This window comes from Sus scrofa, chromosome 7 (genome assembly GCF_000003025.6).
Source record: "Sus scrofa isolate TJ Tabasco breed Duroc chromosome 7, Sscrofa11.1, whole genome shotgun sequence".
Lineage (NCBI taxonomy): Eukaryota > Metazoa > Chordata > Mammalia > Artiodactyla > Suidae > Sus > Sus scrofa.
In genome coordinates, this window is record NC_010449.5 from 85,749,041 (window position 1) to 85,770,052 (window position 21,012).

Below are 21,012 nucleotides of genomic sequence, written 5' to 3' on the forward strand. Positions count from 1 at the left end.
CAGCATCTGCTGAGGAAAGCCCACAACTGAAAGGGGAAAGCGAATACAAGGGCAGAAGGGAACAGCTTGGACCTGCAGGTTAGAAGGGCAGTCCGTTCCCACCAGGGACCCCCCTTTCAGCTGCAAACTGCTGCATTTGACATTTCAATGCGACCCGGAGGAGGAGGGGAGTGAGCAGAGCGAGCCCAGAGGCGGCTGGGTGACCTGAATAGGGGCTGGGAGACAAAAAAAATCTGCATCTCTTTAATTCTGCCACTTGTTCTTTCTGCCTTTTTTTCCCTCACCCGTCTGTGACAGTCGGAGCCAAAGGGGTTTCTCTCACTCTTTCTTTTTCTTTTTTTCTTTGACATTTAAAAACAATATACACTTGGGTGCATTGAAAGTTGGGGAGGAGTTGGGGGAGGAGAGAAAAAGGAAGATTGTTTCTGGAAGAATTGAACCTCAGGAAAGCTGCTTTCATCTTCCTTGTGACTTGTCCTGGCAGCCTGATTCCTTTTCATTGCTTTGGAGAGGAAAAGTGAAAAGACTTGGATTTTGCAAACAAAAAAGTAAATTCTAACCCTATCCAGTGAATGGGGTGGGGGGAGGGAACTCCTTATTCCTTGGAAAGGATCTTAGAGCCCTAAGGAATGGTGTTCTCACAAAGGTACCCTCGGGAATCAATAGCATCAATACCTTGGAGTGGGGTTAGGGTTAAGGTGGGGTCAGAGCCAGGCTCAACTCTGCCCACCTATCCCTGAGGCTGAGTTGCCCGCCCCCCCCCACCTCTGCCCCCAACCCTCAGGCCTGTGAATCTGGAGCCTGGGCTCCAGCCTTGGCCTCTGGGAACACCCCTGTAGGGAACAGAACACATTCGACCATTGAGCTTTTCTCTTCCAATTCTATCTTCTCCTCTTCCCACTTTGCAGTTGAGAAAACTGAGGTCCAGGAAGATTAAGTTGGATAAACTCACAGGGCTGGGGGAAGCAGGCAGGTCCAGAGCTCAAGTCCTTTCTCTTCCAGTGCAAGGAGTTCCCCATCCCATTGCCACCCCCTAGGTGTGTTCCAAGAGGTGGAGCCACATCTCTGCAAGTCACACAGTCACCAGCAGCAGCAACTTTCTCTACCAACCACAGAACCAAAATAGGGAAATCAAGTGCAGTGTTGCCCTGGGGGGAGGAGGGGCAGGAAATGAGCAAGCTTGAAATTGAGGGAGAAGGACCATGTTTTCTTTCTAAAGTCATCAAGGACTTCAGATGGCTGAGGCTAAAGAGGTTTCCAAGCCACCAGGAGCCCTGAGGACATCTGAGGGGAATGGGAATGGCCTGGAAAGCTGGGTAAAAAGGACCCAGACCATCAGGGACCCACATACAGACATGATGGAAAAGTTGGCCTTTTCCCAGCTCTCCTACACTCGTGGAGGCAGTGCTCACCTTGACTGCTTGGCACCTCCCTAGTGAGGGCAGGACCAGGCCACCCCGGGCAGAGAGCATAGCAGAAAGACCCTCCAATTAGCCGAAAGGGAGTGTGTGCTCATCACCATGCATATTAAGAAAGAAGTGACCTTATTCTGAACCCCAAGCTGGTGAATCAAAACCTGTGGGTTATATAAGTTAACGTCTAGATCTTCATCACAGCGTTTTAAATCCCTTTAGCCTCTACGTGTGACCAGAAAGGTCTAGACTAAATTAAAAATAACTTTTCCTACAGTAGAAAATAATAGGTAATGGAATAGACCTTTTTTTAAAAAACAAACTTTTAATATAGAATTGTTGTGTATTTTTGCAATTTCATGTGCCCCTGTATCCCTCACTCAGCTTCCTCTACTATTAACATCTTATGTTAGAATGATACATTTGTTACAATTTAATGAATCAAAATTAATATGCATATTCTTAAGCAAAGTCCATAACTTTATTCAGATGTCCTTAGTTTTTACCTAATGTCCTTTCTCTGTCCCAGGACCCCACCCAGGACACCATAATCCCATTTAGATATCCCATCTCCTCGGGATCCTGCTGGCTCTGAGAGTTTCTCAGATTTTCCTTGTTTCTCATAATCTTGATAGATTTGAGAGGTACTGACCAGAGATTTTGTGGAATGCCCCTCAGTTGGGATCAGGTTATGCTTTTCTCTTGATTTACCTAAATTTATGTGTTTGGGGGAGGAAGATCTCAGAGGTAAAATACCATGCTCACTCCACCATAGCCAGGGTACCAACTTGACTGATCACTATTGATGTTGACCTTGGAATTTGAAATTCCTGTCTAAAAGAAGACTCGATGTTGCCCCAATTAAGACTGATAGAGGACGGGTTTTCCCCTCTACAGAGAAATAATCCTTCCACATTCGTGCCTTTTAATAGATGATTTGGGAAGGGATCAGCCACATAGATCCCACCAACCCTTGGGGAGAGTCAATGTGGTTTACTGGAAAGAGCTGTGCTTGGCAGTAAGATTGATCTTTTAATGCAAAAGCACCATTCACGGAGAAGGTGGCCGGTACTATCACCCTATAGTGGAGAATAGGTCATAGAGTACAGTCGATCACAGAAATATGGTGAGTTCAGTTCTAGACCACAGGAGTAAAGTAACTATTGGGATAAAGGGAGCCACATCAATTCTTTGGTTTCCCAGGTCATATAAAAGTTATGTTTCCACTACACAGTAGTCTATTAGGTGTGCCCTATGTCTAAAGAATAATGTGCATGTCTTAAATTTAAAAATAATTTATTGCTAAAAAAAATGCCAAAACAATTACAATAGTAACATCAAAAATCACTGATCATAGAACACCATAACAACTACAATAATGGTGAAATTGTTTTTATTTTTTTGAGAATTGCCAAAATGTGACACAGAGACTTGACATGGACAAATGCTGTTGGGAAAATGGTGCCCATATGGAGTTCCCACTATGGCTGGAAGGGTTAAGAACCCAACATGGTGTCCGTGAGAATGTGGACCCAATCCCTGGCCTCACTCAGTGGGTCAAGGATCCAGAGTTACCAGGAGCTGCAGTATAAGTTGCAGATTCGGCTTGGATCCGGTGTCACTGTGGCTGGGGTGTAGGTCAGCAGCTATAGCTCTGATTTGACTCCTAGCCTGGGAACGCCCATATGCTGCAGGTGCAGCCATAAAAAGAAAAAAAAAATTGTTAATTTTCTTAAGAGTGTTAAGGGAATTACGGACATAGATGGTGTCCTTCTCAGGGGACAAATGCTGAAGTATTTAGAGGTGAAGGGTCATGATATGGGCAACTTGGTTTCAGGCTCAACAACTGTGTTTATGTGCATGGAGAGTCTGTGCCCACAAGAGTGGAAATGTTGAAGACATTGTTGAATCTCAAGAAAGATATGTGTGTATTCAAGGTATTCTTTCAATTCCGTTGTAATTGGAAATGTTTCAAAATAAGAATTTGGAGGGAAAACCTCTACTGAATGAATAAATGAACAGCCCCAGTTCTGATGCAGAAGCGGGAGGATGGGGGCACATTCTGTCACAGCAAGTGAAACCTGGCTTCTGCCACCACCTCTACCAGCACTGGTCACCTGTCATGGCCACTGGCACCCCTGTAATTGCAGGCCTGAGAGCCCAAATTCATCACAGCCACGTCCCAGAGAGTGGCTCTTCTGGACCATCCCCAGGCCCAGTTCAGGCTCTGGGGAGGTATGCCTGATGGTTTTCCACTCCCTGGATACAAGGGAAGCTGAAAAAGTGGTGTGAACCATTCCAGCTTCTGTGACAGAAGCAGAGCCCACCTCCTCCAGGTCCCATGGGATAAGAATTCCCCAAACAGAGGAAAAGCTTCAGATGTCCAGTGGCCAGAAAGACCACACGCATTCCCCAGTCAGAGGTGATCTGTTGTGTATCCCTTTTGTCTTGGCTTCTGAGAGGTTAGAGTTGGGGTTTTTGCTAATGACATAGTTAAGGACTTGAACAGTTATCCTTATTACCATTTGGCTCTTGTTCTCATATCTTTGGGGTTGGTGTGGTTTTTTTTTTTTTAATCATTTTATTGTCCTTCAACCTGTAATTGTTAGCCACCTCCATTTTTTGTCTTTTTGTAAGTAGGTCAGTTATCAAAGTAAATACATGATCAAATTAGTGAGGGATATTCAAGGATGGCAGGGAGAAGTTAAGTCGCCAGGCCTGAGTCCCCACCACTGCCATCCAACAATGGTTCCAAACGCAGGGCCCTAAACCCCTCCCTGTGTGCCAGTCTGGTCCATCATTTAAACCAAAACTGGAGCCAAGTGCTCAGTCCTCTGAGCCCCACTTTCCCCCACGTGACTGTATTAAGAGTTTACATGCATTAGGCACTTATGATGGGCCAGAGGCTTTCTGAGCCGTGTTTAATTTTTCTCCTACCACCGCCTATGAGGTGGGTACTAATTTGATCTCCATTCTGCAGATGAGAAACAATCTGAGAGGCTGGGGTAGAAATGGGAGTGGCACTACTCAGAGTTACCCCTAATGACCCCTTTGCAAAATTTTTGCTTCCTGTTCCCACGACTTTATGTTCTGCTGGCCCAGAGGTCTTAGTTCCAAAAGAAGGAATGTTTTCACCAGGAGACACAACAATGATTCCATTGAACTGGAGTTAAGACGGCCGCCCACCCACTTTGGGCTCCTCATGTCTCAGAATCAACAGGCAAAGCAGGTAGTCATGATACTGGCTCCCTCAATTGATCCCAACTGCCAGGAGGACATTGAACCATTGCTCCACCATGGAGGTAAGGAAGAGTATGGGATATAAGAGATTCCCTTTGGGCACCTCTTAGAATCACTAGGCCCTGTGATTAAGGTCGGTGGAAAACTACAACCCAATCCAGGCCCAGACCCTTCAGGCATGAAGGTTCGGGTCACCCTACCAGGTGGAGAATCATGACCAACTGAAGTGCTGGTTGAGGGCAAAGGAACTACAGAATGGGTAGTAGAATAAGATAGTTATAAATACTAGCTATAACCACAGGACCTGTTATGGCAGCCAAGACTGTAATTGTCATGAATATTTCCTTATTTTGTTATAAATAAATCTTTGTCTCTATGTGAATATCTTAAGATATTAAGCAAATATTCATGTTTTCTTTCCTCTCTTATTCCCTTATCATGTATCATATGATACATTGACTTTATATCAGGATTTAAGTATTGTCAATTTTACATCATACTACTCAAGTTACAGAATATCAGGAGAATAAACATCACTCAAGGATTTTACCTCCTCTTTAGGGGAAGGGATTACATTTTCTTTTCTTTCTTTTTTTTTGCTTTTTAGGGCCACACTCACAGCGCATGGAAGTTCCAGGCTAGGGATCAAATCAGAGCTGTGACTGCTGGCCTATGCTATGGCCACAGCAACTCGGGATCCAAGCCTTGTCTTCGACCTACACCACAGCTCATGGCAACGCTGGATCCTTAACCCACTGAGTGAAGCCAGGGATCAAACCCACAACCTCATGGTTATTAGTCAGATTCATTTCCTCTGAGCCACAACAGGAACTCCAAGGGATGACATTTTCAGTTGCACAAGGATAGTTGTATCATGTTAGATGGAAGCATGACCTTGTTATTGCCTTTATTTGGAGATTATGGATGGTTTAAAAGATGCTATAGCTGACAGGTGGACAAGGGGTAGACTTTAGTTGTTTATGTGTCAACTTGACTGGGCTGAGGGATACCCAGATAGCTAGTAAAATATTATTTCTGGGTGTAGTTTGTTTCTCTCTCTCTCTCTTTTTGTTTGTTTTGTTTTGTTTTAAAAATTATAGTTGATTACAATGTTAGTGCCAATTCCTGTTGCACAGCAAAGTGATCCAGGCATACATATATGCATTCTTTTTCTCATATTATCTTCCATCATGTTCTATCCCAAGAGATTGGATATAGTTCCCTGTGCTGTACAGTAAGTTCTGGGTGTAGTTTCAGGAAGAGCTTAGCATTTGAATTAGTCAACTGAATAAAGAAGGCCCATCCTCTCCAATGTGGGCCCATCCCATCCTTTAGGGTAGAGGAAGAGGGATCTCCCTCTCTCTCTTTCTTGTTGAGCTGAGCTGTTCATCTTCTCCTGTCCTGGGATATTGAATCTCCTTGTTCTCAGGCCTTCCACCTCTGGCTTTCTTGGGTCTCCAGCTTGCAGATGGCAGCTCATGGGACTTATTGGCCTTCAGAGCCAAGAGAACTAATCCCTATGACAAATCTCCTCTGATTTAAATATACAGAGATGTATCTAATGTCTTCTCTTTCTTTGAAGAACCCTAACTAATACAGTGGGCCAGACGCTCTCTGAGCACTCTTTGATTTCTTTCTCACACCACTACCTATGAGGTAGGAACTAATTTTATCCCCATGTTATAATTGAGAAATAATCTCAGAGAAATTGATGGCCTTCTCCACACTACCTGATTAGCAAGAGGAGTACAAGGACTCAAGCTGATCTGACTCCAAAGCCCATGCTTACTTCCAGTGCAGGTGCCCATTACCAGAGCAGGGCCTTAATAAACCACAGCAGTGCAAGGGTCAGGGCCAGCCACCTGGAGAGTCTTGGTGGCCCTTAGTCTCTCTACTCCAAGCCACTTTGGCCAAGATCTTCTTCTGCAAACTCTTCTAATTTGATAAACTCCTGGCTCCGAACCTTTGAAGTGAAGTATCAGAAATCTTTCAGCTGTTTGGGAAGCTCCATTTACACAGAGGTTGTCTCAGGGTTTTTTATGAGCTCAGTGGATACCCCCAAAATTATCACCCCTCTCTGCTAAAGGGTTAGGTGGGGGTTTGGGAGGTTTTGTTTTGTTTTGTTTGCTTTTTAGGACTGCACCTGTGGCATATGGAGGTCCCAGGCTAGGGGTCAGATAGGAGCTGTAGCTGTCGGCCTACACCATAGCCACAGCAACACAGGATCCATGCTGGATCTGAGACCTATACCACAGCTTACAGCAATGCTGGATCCCCAATCTACTGAGTGAGGCCAGGGATAGAACCCACGTCCTTATGGATACTACCTGTATTCATTTCTGCTGCATCACAATGAGGATTCCCAAAGGGTGAGATATTATTTCTTCCTCTTCTTAACTTTTTTTTTTTTTTTGGTCTATTGACATTTTCATTCCCAAATTGGAAAATTACTTTTGGTGTCCTAGATTTTTCTCTCTGGCTTCTTCAGAGCAAATTCCTTTTACCTGTAAAACTTTAGTGAAGAGGACTCTTGAACAGAATGGAAAGAAAATTGGGTTGTTCCGCCTTTCCACCCCTCCCACCCCTCCCATCCTCGTCACCCCCACCCAATGATCTTCCCAAACTCCACATCTGCACGTGCCTTTCTCTGCTTTATGCCCTTCAAGGATCCCCCGCCTTCATGGAGCTCCGCCAAGAGGCCTGACTGGACATCATTCTTTCCGAGCACAGGGATCATTCAGCATTTTCTCTGCATCAGGCTCTGTGCTTTCCTTGAATGTGCTGTGTCACTTTCTGCCTTTTTTCCTTCTTTGCATATGTGGTTCCCTCTGGTCGCCTTTGCCATCCCCACTCCTGCTCATCCTCCAGACGTAGGCCAGGTGCCACCCCTCTAAAAGCCATCCTTAAGCCAGATGCCCCACCCACCCATCCACCCCGACCCACCACCCTAGCCCTGAACCAAAGCCTCATCCTGCTTTACATCATCCTCGATCTGCTTGTCATCTTCTCCCACTGAAGCCCTGTGCCTGGTCCTCTTCAGGTCTCCATCCCGAAGCTCGTGCCATGGCTGGACCAGAGCAGATGTTCCACATGTGGTTCTCTGAGTGAGTCCTCGTTCCACCACTTCTTAGCTGGGAGACCTTGAGTAAGGTATTATTCTATCCTCTTGAAGTTTCAACTATTTTATTGTATTTATTGTATTGTACTGTACTGTATTGTATTGTATTTCTTTGTGTGTGTGTGTGTGTGTAGCATATGAAAGTTCCCAGGCTGGGGCGAATCAGAGCTGCAGCTGCCAGCCTGCGCCACAGCTGCAGAAATGCCGGGTCCGAGCCTCATCTGTGAACTACGCTGCAGCTTGTGCCAACACCAGATCCTTAACCCATGGAGCAAGGCCAGGGATCAAATCCAAATCCTCATGGAGACTGTTGGGTCCTTAACCAGCTGAGCAACAACAGGAACTCCATACTCTCTCTTTAATCTGGAGATGATAATGGCTCCTGATCAGGTGGTCCAGGTGAGGATAAGACTAGGTGATGCAAATGAGATACCCCGCCCCAGGGGCCTGGCCCAACCTGGCCCCAAACAGGTTAGCAATTCTCATTAACTATTCCCATATCTCACCAAAGAGCTCAGACACGGACCACATGAGCTGTGGAAGAAGGAATAAAAGGGCCCCAAGGCCTAACACTGAAGGGCAGGAATGTGCAGCAGCCCCATCAAGGAGAAAACAGTCTGAATGCCCCACCAGGCACCAGGCACATCCTGGTTCTCAGGCAGCCAGGAGGGACAGCAAGCCTGCTCCCAGGGGCCCCACACTTTGACTGGAAGCTAAAAGTCGTTGCTGCTTTTGTCACTCCCCCTCCTCCAAAGCAGCAGAGGACAAGCAGAGCCCTTGGCACCCTCCCCCAGCTCAGGCCTCAGCCCTGTGGCTCTGGCCCTGCCCTGCCTGAGCTGTCAGGTTCTCCAACTGGACAGGGGGTCAGGATGCAAGATGGGTAAAAGAAGGAGGGAGCAAAGGGGCGAGGGAGGGGAAGCAGCTGGGCAGAGAAAGCAGCGAAGCCTGGCTCAGGTATGTCCCAGGTCAAGGATACTATTCCAGAAGCTTCTTACACTGTAGCTCTAAGAAGAAGAGAAACAAGAAAATGTTTGTACCTGGTGGCCCCAGAAGTGGAAGGGCATGATACAGGCCAAACCCCTGCTATTTATGTCACTTTTGAGTTGAAGCGTTGCCCCCACCAAACCTTTTTAATAAGTTAATATGTCCCCACCGAGGTGACACAGCGACCAGGCACTGTCCATCAAGACAGATTTCTTTTTTTTATTAGATTTGAATCAATGAAAGGAAATTTCTTTTTGAAGAGCATCAGGAGAGGCAGAAAGGACTAGTTGTGAGATTCAAAGACGTCAGAAAACCTGAAGCTTGCTCAGGGTGTCTTAAAGTCTCCCAACTCGTGCCGAGTCAATAGCTGAGCCAGGAAATGTTGAAAAAGCATGTCTCCAGGAAGATCTCTTAGGTGCTCAACACCAAGGACTGGAATAAAACCCAGAATGGAGCCCGTCTAGCAAACACCCTCTGCCCTTGGCAGACACACATAGCTGGACACGCCCAGCTGCCATCCCCCCGTGAAACTGACACGGTCAGATGTCAGGCTAGCGGAAGCCTTTAATTGAAGCTGAACTACATAAATTACCTCATTTCGCTGTCCAAGCTTAATTCCCCTGGAGTTACATCATGAAACCAGGGCATTACAAAGGATTAGGGACCAAAGGAAGGTGGAGGTGAATACGGTTTCCATATGGCCATGACTCATGTCTGGTGGTCAGGTCCCAAATGTGGGTGCTCCTGACTCACCCCTGAGAGCTGCACCAGTTCCATGTGGCCTCCACACATGTGGATCTCTGCCCCTCTCTCCCACGGCTGAGAACCCCAGAGGCCCCCTAGTTTAGTCAGGAGTGAGGAAAGCCACAGACTTGCCACCCCACGTGGGGCCTCTCAAGGTCTGGGCTTATTTGGGAAGACTTGGAAACCACCTTAGTTCCGCATTGCCCTGAAGTGGTCTTGCCTGGAATGCTAGTCAGCACTAGGTAGGAAACAAAGTACTTGCTGATCACATAGATTTGGGAAGGGGATTCATAAACAGGTCTCCTCACTGCAAGCCTGCATGGGTCCCTCGACTGCAATCACTGAGATCACTGCGAATGCCCATGAAGGCAACAGACTATACAGCGTTCCCTAAAGTTGGCTCACGGGGGAACGCTTTTTAAAGGAGAATCCATGGGGTGAGTGCGTAGAACATGCTTTGTAAAAGCCTTTTTAGGAGTTCCTATTGTGGCGCAGCAGAAACGAATCCAACTAGGAACCATGAGGTTGTGAGTTCAATCCCTGGCCTCGCTCAGCAGGTTAAGGATCCAGTGTTGCCGTGAGCTGTGGTGTAGGTCACAGATGCAGCTCGGAGCTGGCATTGCTGTGGCGGTGGTATAGGCCAGCAGCTGTAGCTCATAATTAGACCCCTAGCCTGGAAACTTCCATATGCCACCAGTGCAGCCCTAAAAGGCAAAAAAAAAAAAAAAAAAAAAAAAAAGCCTTTTTAGTTGTAGCTTCTCTTGCCACAAGGATAGAGCAGCCTCTGGATACTTGAGTTCCTAACATGGTGCCTCTTCAGGACAGCTCTAGATGTTTAACACCAAGAACGGGAATAAATCTAGAATGAAACTCATCTAGCAAACTCCCTCCCCAGCTGATGGACACACATGTCTGGATATGCACAGTCACCTGCCTCCATCCCCCTGTGAAACTGACGTGGTTGGGTGTCATGCTGTGGGCTCTTGGCAACTTCTCCTAGATTCGCTCAAACTTCCCTCCCACCACAATCCTGCTGCCTTCTACCTGGACCGCAACCATTGCTGGGTCGTCATCCAGCCAAGACTCCTTAGCCGCCACCAGCTCAATGACACCACACATGTGTCTCCTCTAGCCTAATGAATGTAACTCTTTTCCTGCCATGTTTCACAGATAGAGACACATCCACTAAAGCAATTAAAATACCAGTTGGAGTTCCCTGATGGCTCAACGGGTTAAGGATCCAGCATTGTCACTGCTGTGGCACAGGTTTGATCCCTGGCCCAGGAACTTTCACATGCCACAGGTACGGCCAAAACTAAATAGAATAAAATACCAATAGAAATAGAAAATGAGAACCAAAGAAAAAAGAAATACACTCCTTCCAGCCATTTGCTTCAACGTTTCCTAAAAGCCATGAAATAAAGGAAGTCAGATGTGTTGTGTAAATTTCATTAATGGAGAAGAAGAAAGTTAGGAACTCCTCAGGGGAATTCATTTTTCCCCAGTTCTACATTAAGAAATGACTCCTCAGTGGCCAATGGGGACATGCTGTATAGCACAGGGAACACGACTCCCAATATTCTGTGATAACTTATATGGGAAACATATCTGAGAAAGAATGGATATATGTATATGTATAACTGAATCACTTTGTTGTACAGCAGAAATTATCACAACATTTTAAAACCAACTATACTTCACTAAAACTTCAAAAAAAAAAAAGAAAAAGAAATAAAATAAAAAGAAATGACTCCTCTGGGATTTCATACAGGGGCAATGAGAGACTAGAGAGGAGGGGCTCCACAGTATCACTCACTGAAGATGCAACAGCAGATTTTATATGAGTTTCTTCTCTCTGAGCCAAGAGACTATCATTAAAATGCAATTTGGAGAAAGCACCATTCCCAACAGACTCACTTTTCTTAAATCTGCATTAATTATGTTCCTTCACTACCCAGAACCAATGAGATTGCTAGTTTCCCTGGCTGCTGGTCTTTCTCCATCCCTGGAAACTCCCTCTCCTACCATCTCCTCCCCACCTCTCACTAGAAAGGCTTCACCGGTCCTCCTTCTGACCTACCCCAATCCTGCAGACCCTGCAAGAGAGGGCAGGATGAGAAGAAGAGAAAGCAAAGTGGAGAGAGGGGCAGGGATGAGGAGAAGTAAGGAGGAAAGGGGGCTGAGAGAGAAGGGATGAGAGAGGGAGGCCACCAGGAGACCCCAGCGCCATGGGCGCCGCTGGGCAGGATCCCATGTAAAGCTCAGTGCAAGTGCTACCACTTTTCTGAACTTTCTCTTCCCACTTCAGTGCCTTGCTTTATCCTCACCTGCTGCTGCCTAGCAAGTCAGCACCATGTTCCTCCTCCCACATGCCCTCTGGCATCTTAGGCTCTGGCAGTACCAAGAACCCAGAACTTGACATTCCTCCAAGCATACCACGGCTGTCTACCTAGTATCCATTCTCCCCTTCTGCCTTAATAACAGAGTTGGGATTTATTCAGGGCTGCTGTGTGCTCAGCTAAAAGACTACATTTTCCTGCTTCCCTGGAATTCAGGCAAAGACTAAGTCTCTTTCAAGGAGGCTGATTGAGATGGAAGGAATAACATTTGCCTCTTTCCTCTCTTCCACATCGCTGCTTAGAATGTGGGCACCCTGGCTGGAGCTCCTGAAGCCATCTTGTGACCTTGAGGATAGAAGTCATGGGCCAAGGATGGGCCAAGCCGAGTGAGAAGTCACCTCCATGCCAGCCCTGAATTGCCTGCTTTGAAACTTCTTCATAAAAGAAATGTGAGACTTCATTTAATTTAAACCACTTTAGTTTTCTCTTTTAGACAGCTAAACCAAAATCCGATACAACAACCACGCAGTTTCATGCCTCTGAGTTTTTGCATAGCTGTTCTCTCTGCTAGGAACGTTTCCTTCCAGTCCTCTACCTGGTGAACTTGTAATCGTGTTTGAAGCTTCCACTGCAGCATCCCACTCTGTGTGGAATCCCTTCTAACTGACCCCTCAGGTAGGCATAATATATGTTTAATAAATATTCAAACAATTAAGTAATAATTGTTGAAGGAAAATTTCTAAGAATGAATGAAAAATGAATCATGTACATAAAAATGACAAGGACGGAGTTCTCTTTGTGGCTTAGTGGTTACTGAAACTGACAAGGGTCTATGAGGATGCAGGTTCGATCCCTGGCCTCGCTCAGTGGGTTAAGGATCCGGTGTTGCTGTGAGCTGTGGTGTAGGTCGCAGATGGGACTCAGATCACACGTTGCAGTGGCTGTGGCATAGGCCAGCAGCTGCAGCTCAGATTTGACCCCTAGCCTGGGAACCTCCATATGCCTCGGGTGCGGCCCTAAAAAGCAAAAAAAAACAAGGAGACAGTTATTCTAGAGTGCTTCTCCTTCTCAGCTTCAACTCTTAGAGGGTCTTCTTTGGTCCCAAAGTCCCAAGGGATGAGGTGGTATCAAAACAGGCAGATATGGCAGGGATTCAAGTCAATGCTGGGTGTGCTGTATGATAGAATTCCCAGTGAGGACAAAAAACATAGCAAGAGAGAAAAATGAAGTAAAAGCATATTCATGAGAGTTGAAGGAAACACCAACCATTTTGTACACTTGCCACAAGCTTTTTTTTTTCCTACATTAGAATTGATTTCACCCCAAAATAGCCTTCCTGCTGGGGTGAGCCGCCCAGAGTACCAAGTGAGTCTCTGCAATGGCAAGGTTGGCAGAGAGGGCACATGCAAATTTCCACATGAGACCTGGGTGATGAGAAGTCCCTGAACTGCCAAAGCAGGTGAGGGGCGTTGTTGCTCCCCTGGAAATACTTTGAAGCCAGCACTTGCAGGAAAGGAATGTCCCCCTCAGCAAGCGAACAAGTATTTAGCTAAGTAGGGACAATGAGCTTCTGGAAAAAACAACAACAACAACAGAGCATATTAACATGTTCTCTATACTTCTCTACATGGCCATGAGCAAAGCAAGGAAGAGGGAGACGTGTTTTTTCTACCTATCATTTCAGCTCAACAAATTTTTCTGAGGACCTAATTATACTGGGCAGAGAACTGGGTGCTGGGAGTTCCAGAATGGCCACAAGGCACCCCTGTTCTCAAGCCCTGTTATCAGGGCCCAGAAGGGGAGCTGATATCATCATTATCATCTTCGCTATTGCCATCAGCATCCTGTTCCCAGCCAGGACAGTTATTCTTTGAGAATTCACAGCCCAACGGATGAGACTGATCTAAAAGCAGATGTTTGTGAGATGATGAGATAAATGCATTTGATGAAGTAGTAAAGAGGAGAAAGTACTTATCTGAAGTTCAAGAAAGGTATAACCAAGAGGGAAATAGTGAACAAGGTTTTGAAGGATAAATAGGAGTTTGCCAGCCTTACACTAAGGTAAGACACTTGCAAGTTCTTTCGTTCCTAGAAATCTTTAAATGTGATTCTGTATAATGGACCTCAATGTTTGAACTAATTCCTAGAAAGATTCCTTCAAACAGCACTTTTCAAACAGGAATATGCTTAAGGGTCACTTAAGATTTCCGATTTTAAGTCTGGTCTAAGTCCTCAGAATTTTCAGTCTGGCAGAGTAGAGCTGCCATAGAAGGTCCTGAATGCTCCTGATGTCTGTATTTCTCATGCCAACAAATAACAAAAGAGTTCTCAGGCAGTACAGGTCTGTGGACCATGCTTAGAAGAAAATTCATGTAAAGTATCTCAGATGCTCCAAAAATGGTCAAAATTTTTACCATTTCTTCCACCAGAGCTGCCTCAGGACCCTGGTTCTCACTCACACATAGAAATCCCTGTGGAACATCAACCATCCCTATGCCCAGAACATACCTTGAACAGTTACATCAGAATGTCTCAGGAGGGGGGGGAACCCCACTGAGATCAGAATTCCCCAGATCAGATTGCCCCAATGTGCAGCCAGGGCTGAGAACTCCAGCCTTAGGACAAGAAAGCACCAGTGCTAATTTATGAGGTCTGTGACATGATACTTCCTGCAGATGCGACTGTCACCCCCATTTAACAGGCAAGGAAACAAAAGCCCAAAGAGGTCAGTGACTTTTCATAGCTCTGCCCTGACCTGCAGTTCCCTGGACCAGCAGCAGCTTCCCCTGGAAGCTTAGAAATGGATCACAGAAATCATTAATAAAATAATTTGTCTAATACATGGCACAAGTGAACCTATCTACAGAAAGGAAACAAACTCATGGACATGGACAACAGACTTGTGGTTGCCAAGAGGGAGGGGGAAGGAGTGGGAGGGTTTGGGAGTTTGGGGTTAGTAGATGCAAACTATTGCATTTGGAGTGAATAAGCAATGAGATCCCAAGAACTTTATCTGATCTCTTGTGATGGAACCTCATGGAGGATAATGTGAAAAAAAGAATGTATATATATATGTGTATGTATATATATATATATATATATAAAACTGGGTTACTTTGCTGTACAGCAGAAATTGACAGAACATTGTAAATCAACTATAATAAAAATTTTTTAAATAGGCACCAAAAAAAAAATGATTTGATCCTTCCCATCAAATCAATATCAATATTGTCAATATCAAATGTCAGTATCCAGGGAGCTACCCTGTTCTCCTTACACTGCTCTAGATCATCAGAGAGTGTCTCTGAGTAGAAGCAGGAGCCTGGGGCCTGAGGCCTGGGCTGTGAATCTTGGGCCATGTGACAGTCATTTCGGTATTCTAACCTAGGTGCCCCAAACTGTCCTGGCGTTGACAATACCAGCACCTATGCCTCTTCGGGTGGCCATGGTGCCCTGGTGAGGATGTGAAGGACAGAGCCCCAGGCAGAGCAGACTTCAGGGAACATCAGCAGCTCCTGACCCCACGGTCATGGAAAGCACACCAGCTGTGGCATAGGCAAGGCAGCCTGTAACAGCCTATCTCCCCCAGCTCCCCTGGCAAAAGAGCTTTCCCACGTTTCTTGGGACAGATGTGGCACTCACTTTTATCCCTCCTTCCAAAAAGGACCATGGACCTTCTACAAGTCCTTTGTTCCCAGAGAAGCTTAGCAAAGAATCCGTGGAGCCTCTGTGGGAATATCCGGGCATAATCCCTGCTAGAGAAAGCAGCTGGCCCTCCAGCTGGGCCCAGGTGGCGAGGACACAGGCCCAAGGGGTGGGATGAACCCTACAGCAGCAGGTTAAGGGGTGCTCTGTGGGCCTTCGGTGCAGCCCGCTCAGCAGCTGCAGCCCCAAGGAGACGGACCAAGGGCTCTCCATTGCCCTACAGGGGCTATGCGAACCTCGGACCCACGGAGGAGACTTTTTTTCCTTTTCCATCCATAATGCTATGGCCAGCTGGCATAGGGAGCTTGGCCTGGCTGGGCACACAGCCTGTGAGTGTCCCCACCTGCAGGGCTACTCTGGAGAGTTCTATACTCTGAATTAGAATGGTTTTTACCAGGGTGAGGGGAGCGGGGGCACAAGTGGGAGAGGGTCTCATTTCTAATGCAGAGCCTGGTTCTGCACTTCCGGGCAATGCTGAGCTTCTGCATTTCAACAAGCTCCCAGGCGATTCTTTAGCTGCTGGTCCTTGGACCACAACTTGAATAGCAGGGACTCAGCTCAACCAGTTTTTTGCTTTGTTTTGTTGTTTATTTGTTTGGGGTTTTTTCATTTTTTAAAGTTTTATTGAAGTAGAGTTGATTTTGTGATAATTTCAGCACAACTGGTTTTGAATACTTCCCAGGCCATTCCTGATTGCATGGCATTGAGAAAGGTATTTAACTGTGGGAGCCTCTGTTTCCTTGTCTGCAAGATGGAATCATAATAGCACCTCCTGCACAGGGTAAGAGGTCATTAAGCTCCCAAGTGTATAAGTATGTGAGCGAGTGAGAGGAACTCAAGGCCATGCTGTGCCTTCTGTAAAGCAAGAGGCAGACCCAGTAAAGGTGTCGGAGGAGGGTTTGAGTTCCAGTGACATTATTACTTCCAACGAGGTCATGTGACAGCATGAGTGTTAGAATTAAATGGGCTCAAATGGCTCTCTGAGTTTTAGGAATGCCTCTGTAACTTATGGGCACCAGGATCTAGGAAGGCTTTGTTGTTAGGGAGTAAAAAAAAAAATCTTTAAAATGCTAGCACAGGGGATATTACAGAGGAGATATTCTATGAATGTTAGTTTCTTTTTTTCCTGTTTTTAGTTTTTCACTTTCCTATCTTCCCAGAGAAAATGCAGCTGTAAGCCAACAGAGTCCACTAAGGGTCCCTGGGGAAAATTATTCAATGACCATGAGGATGAATACTTTCCCTCTAAGTCACTGTTATTAGTCAGGATCCTTTGGTTACAAGTGACATTAACTCCAGCTCCAACTGGCTTAAAAGGGTATTATGACTCTTTTAACTGAAAAGTCCAGTGGAGCTCAGGAATAGCTGGATCTAGGTACCCAAGAGATATTGTCAGGAACTCATCTCTCTCTACCTCTTTGTTCTGCTTTCCTCAGCACTTACTTCGTTCTTGGGCTGCCTTTTGGCATGTGGTGACAAAAATTAACTCCAGCAGCTCCAGGTTGACAGTCATGGCAGAAAATAAGATTCTCTTTCTTGAACAATCCAGAAAAAGCCCCAGAGCCGATTCTTACTGGCAGATTGAGTGATACGCCTTTCTGAGTAAACTGCTGTAACATGCTCAGTCCTGTGTGACATGTCACTCTGGAGGCAGGCCACCCAATCACTTTGATGGCATGGAAGAGTGATATATTCGTTTCCTATTTCTGTCACAACAAAGTACCACATACTGGGTGGCTTAGACAACAGAACTTTACACTCTCACACTTCTGGAGGCCAGAAGACCAAAATCAAGCTATCAGCAGGTTTGGTTCCTTCTGGAGGCTCCAAGGGCGGCAAAAGCCAATTTACTGACACCAAGTTACGGTGAAGAAAATACAGCATCGATTGCAGGTGCCAAACAAGGAGTAAGGGCCGTTCACGCTCAAAAGCCCCCAACTCCCCGATGGTTTTCAGGGCAACATTTTTAAAGGCAACATTTGGGGGTTAGGGCTGCAAGATGCATGACTCTCTTCTGATTGGTTGGTGGTGAGATGCACAGTCATGTCCAGGAATCTCAGTGATCAACCTTCTGATTCAAACCAGTCTGGGTCTACGTGCTTCTGCTCAGTAGTCACCATCCTCCACTTGTGGGGGTGGTGAGGATGGGGGTGGTCCTTAGACCCTGAAGAATAACTCAGAGCTATCAATCAGATTGTTATGATTTCCCTTGAGAAGAAACTGGGACTCTGTTTTAGCACTGAACTAGCATCATTACTTTTCACTATTAACTGCTTTTCATTTTTCTCTGCATTCCCTCACTTCCCTACTGAGTAACTGCCCTCACCTGCTCTTTGGAACTCAAGGAAGAACTAGGAAACTAAAGCCTTTTTCTACAAACAAGAAATGGGGGCTCTTGTATCCGAGGGGGCTCTGCAGTTTCCAGCTCAGTTTTGATTGTATGGGTTTTTTTGTTTGTTTTGTTTTGTTTTGTTTTTTTTGCTTTTTCTTTGTTTATTTGTTTTTTAGGGCCACACCCTTGGCATATGGAGGTTCCCAGGCTAGGAGTCGAATAGGAACTACAGCTGCCTGCCTATGCCACAGCCACAGCGACGCCAGATCCGAGCTGCATCTGCAACCTACACCACAGCTCACGGCAAGGCCGGATCCTTAACCCACTGAGTGAAGCCAGGGAATGAACCCGCAATCTCATGGTTCCTAGTGGGATTTATTTCTGCTGCAACGGGACAAGAACTCCTCCTGCTCAGTTTCAGTCCCCCTTCTCTTTGATTTTCCTCAATCTTGAGGGGGCAGGTGCAAGACAAGAAAGGGAATAAAGTTTTGGATAGAAAGGTTAATCATAAACTTAGCAGAGGAGCTGGTTTTCACTCTAGCACTCCATTCTCAGCCTCTGTTTTCTTCTATTTGCTTTTCCGTGTCTTCACATGGCCTTATAATGACACGAGTCACTGGACAAGGACCCACCCTGATCCAGTATGACCTCATCTTAACTATTACATCTGCAAAGACACTGTTTCCAAATAAAGTCATGTTCTGAGTTTCCAAGTGGGCGGAGCCTGTTCAACCCAGTGCAGGTGATAAACCAGAAGGAAAAAAAAAATGGCTACCAGTACAGGAACCAATAAGAGGCATAGGTCCGGCAGGTAAAAATCCAAAACCAACAGCTGTCCATGATACCACATAAGTTACCACTCATCAAACCGTCTGAACAGAAGAGATCGTAAGCAAATCGGCTGTCCCATTGCTTAGAGACAACTGTGCCTAGTTAACCACACATGGGAAATTCCAGAGAGAACCCAATGCTACAACAACCAGGAATCTCTTTTTATCAGGAATACTTCTTAGAAGCTGAGCTAAATTTGTAACAAGTCCAAAGACTGGAATTCTCTCCAGGCAAACTCACCATCTCCCAACTGTTCTGACTTTACATGTGTCTAAGATATTGCGAGCCCTCCCCCTCCAGGGAATTCAACTTCCGGTGCACAGAGCCCAGCTGTGGCTAAAAATGTAAAGTTCCTTTGCAAAGGCAAAAAGTCAACAGTTTCTGAATCTCCAGCCTCAGGAGGCATACGCCCCAACATGCCTAAACTCAACCCAACTCCTCAGAGTTACCGTCACCAAGACCCTCCCCCAGTCACGGATTTTACTTCTTTTCATCCCTGCAGAAGGAAATTCAACGTGCGATTTTTTTAGAGGAAAAAGACCTGGGGAAATTTAAGCTAAACTCCTAACAGTGGTAATCAGTCTCTGGATGGGAGGATAAAGGAGATTTTCACTGCTGTATAAATTATTTTTTAAATTAAAAAAATAATAATAGTAAAGATACTTCCAAATGAAAAACACCTCCTAGTGGTTCTGTTGAACCTACTACAGCACGTTGGCAAGCTAACAACCATGGCTTTAGGATGTCCAGTGAGGAGGAAAAAAATTCCTCCCTCAACAACAACCAAAACAAAACAAAGCAAAAAAAATTTTTTAATCTAAATGAAAAGCAAAGCAGTGGAAACAGAAAAGTGCATGTGAAAAAATTTCCAGCCAAATGACATTTTCCATTCTTATTTTCTCAAAGAAGCAAAGATTTCCCATTTGGTGCAATGATACTCCCTGGGGACCTGACACCCTGCACAGGGGACAGGGGTCTGAGGTCCCAGGTCTGACTCACAGGGTTGCCACTTCCCAGCTGTGTGACTCTAAGTCACTTTACCCATCCAGGCTCCATCTCCGCTAAAAATATCTCCCCTGTCCGACTCTATTTATATAGTTGTCATAACACTCAAATGGGTCCACCTAAGGGCAAGATCTCTGCAAACTCTATAAACATTATAGGGGATTATTATTAAAATTCCTAATTATTTAAGCCTCCGTGGAATCCTGCCAGGACCCATTCAAACACATACACAAACAAAAAGAAATCCTTTCCCTCAAAATGATGGCTTTCTCGGCTTGTTTATTTTAACCTCAGGTGTGCTGAATTCTTCTCACTTCTCAGCCCCTGGAGTGTGATCACCTCCCCCCTTGATAGTTTCCACGCTTACTATTTATGTATTCCCTCTCAGCTCCATTCCCCGTTCCCACTCGCCTCCTTCCTGCCACCAGACAACTGTTTGTTTCTATTTAACATAGCTTTTTGTACGTATTCCTTAAAAGCTGTATATATTTGCACGTTTATATCTGTAGTTTATGTAAATGGGGTTAACATGACATTTTGCTTCCTAGAGTTCTCACTATGTTCTTAAGGTCCTCTATGTTGCTGTTGTACATCAGATCTGTTTCTACTACATGTGACATTGAACTTCACGTGCGTCCTTAGGCTTTGCCAGCCTGCTCTTCTAGCTGATGGACCCCCTACCACTACAAATAACATAGCAGTGAATATCTTCGTTCAGACCCCAAGCTACTAACTGGCTCCCAAGGGATGGGCATGCTCACTTTGCTTTTTCTGCAGCCTAACTTCCCCATAGCAATGCCACAGGCATTTGAACCTCTCATCCCCACCACACTTGGCATTATCCAGCTTCCCAACAGATATAGAGCTAATAGACATGGAGGGCTATCTTGTTTAATTTTCATCTAACTGATTTCTAGTGATTTCAAGCATCTCTGTGTATTTATGACCTGGGGTGAGGGATTCTTCTTCTGGCCTGTTCATATTCCTCCTCCCAATGTGTTAGGAGTTGCTATTTTCTTCCTGTTGCTTTAAGGATCTCTTGCATAGCCCAGGTACATCTTCTCCCATTCTGTCGTCTGTTAACTTTGTAGGTGGTGACATGACCTGAGCTCCTTCATTTGGAGGTAATCAGATTCATCTCTTTTCTGCCTTTTGGTTTGTACTTCCCCTAAGACTCTTCCTATCAGCTCCCATACCTGGTCCGATTATCTCAACTGGCCCTACTCCATAGCAAGTATCCTCTCCTGGCAAACAAAACTCATCTTGTGGGTTCAACTATCCTGCTGTCTCAGAGATCCAAGC

General features: G+C 45.6%; 1 long non-coding RNA gene across 2 annotated transcripts in view; it reads left to right on the forward strand.

Moving 5' to 3' along the window:
• The window catches only part of LOC106504492, a 30,854-nt gene extending 18,146 nt beyond the window's left edge, over nt 1–12,708 (forward strand). For both annotated transcript variants that reach the window (XR_002345974.1, XR_002345975.1), the window contains exons 2-3: nt 7,693–7,802; nt 12,140–12,708. This is a non-coding gene — a long non-coding RNA (uncharacterized LOC106504492). The remainder of the gene's footprint in view (nt 1–7,692; nt 7,803–12,139) is intronic.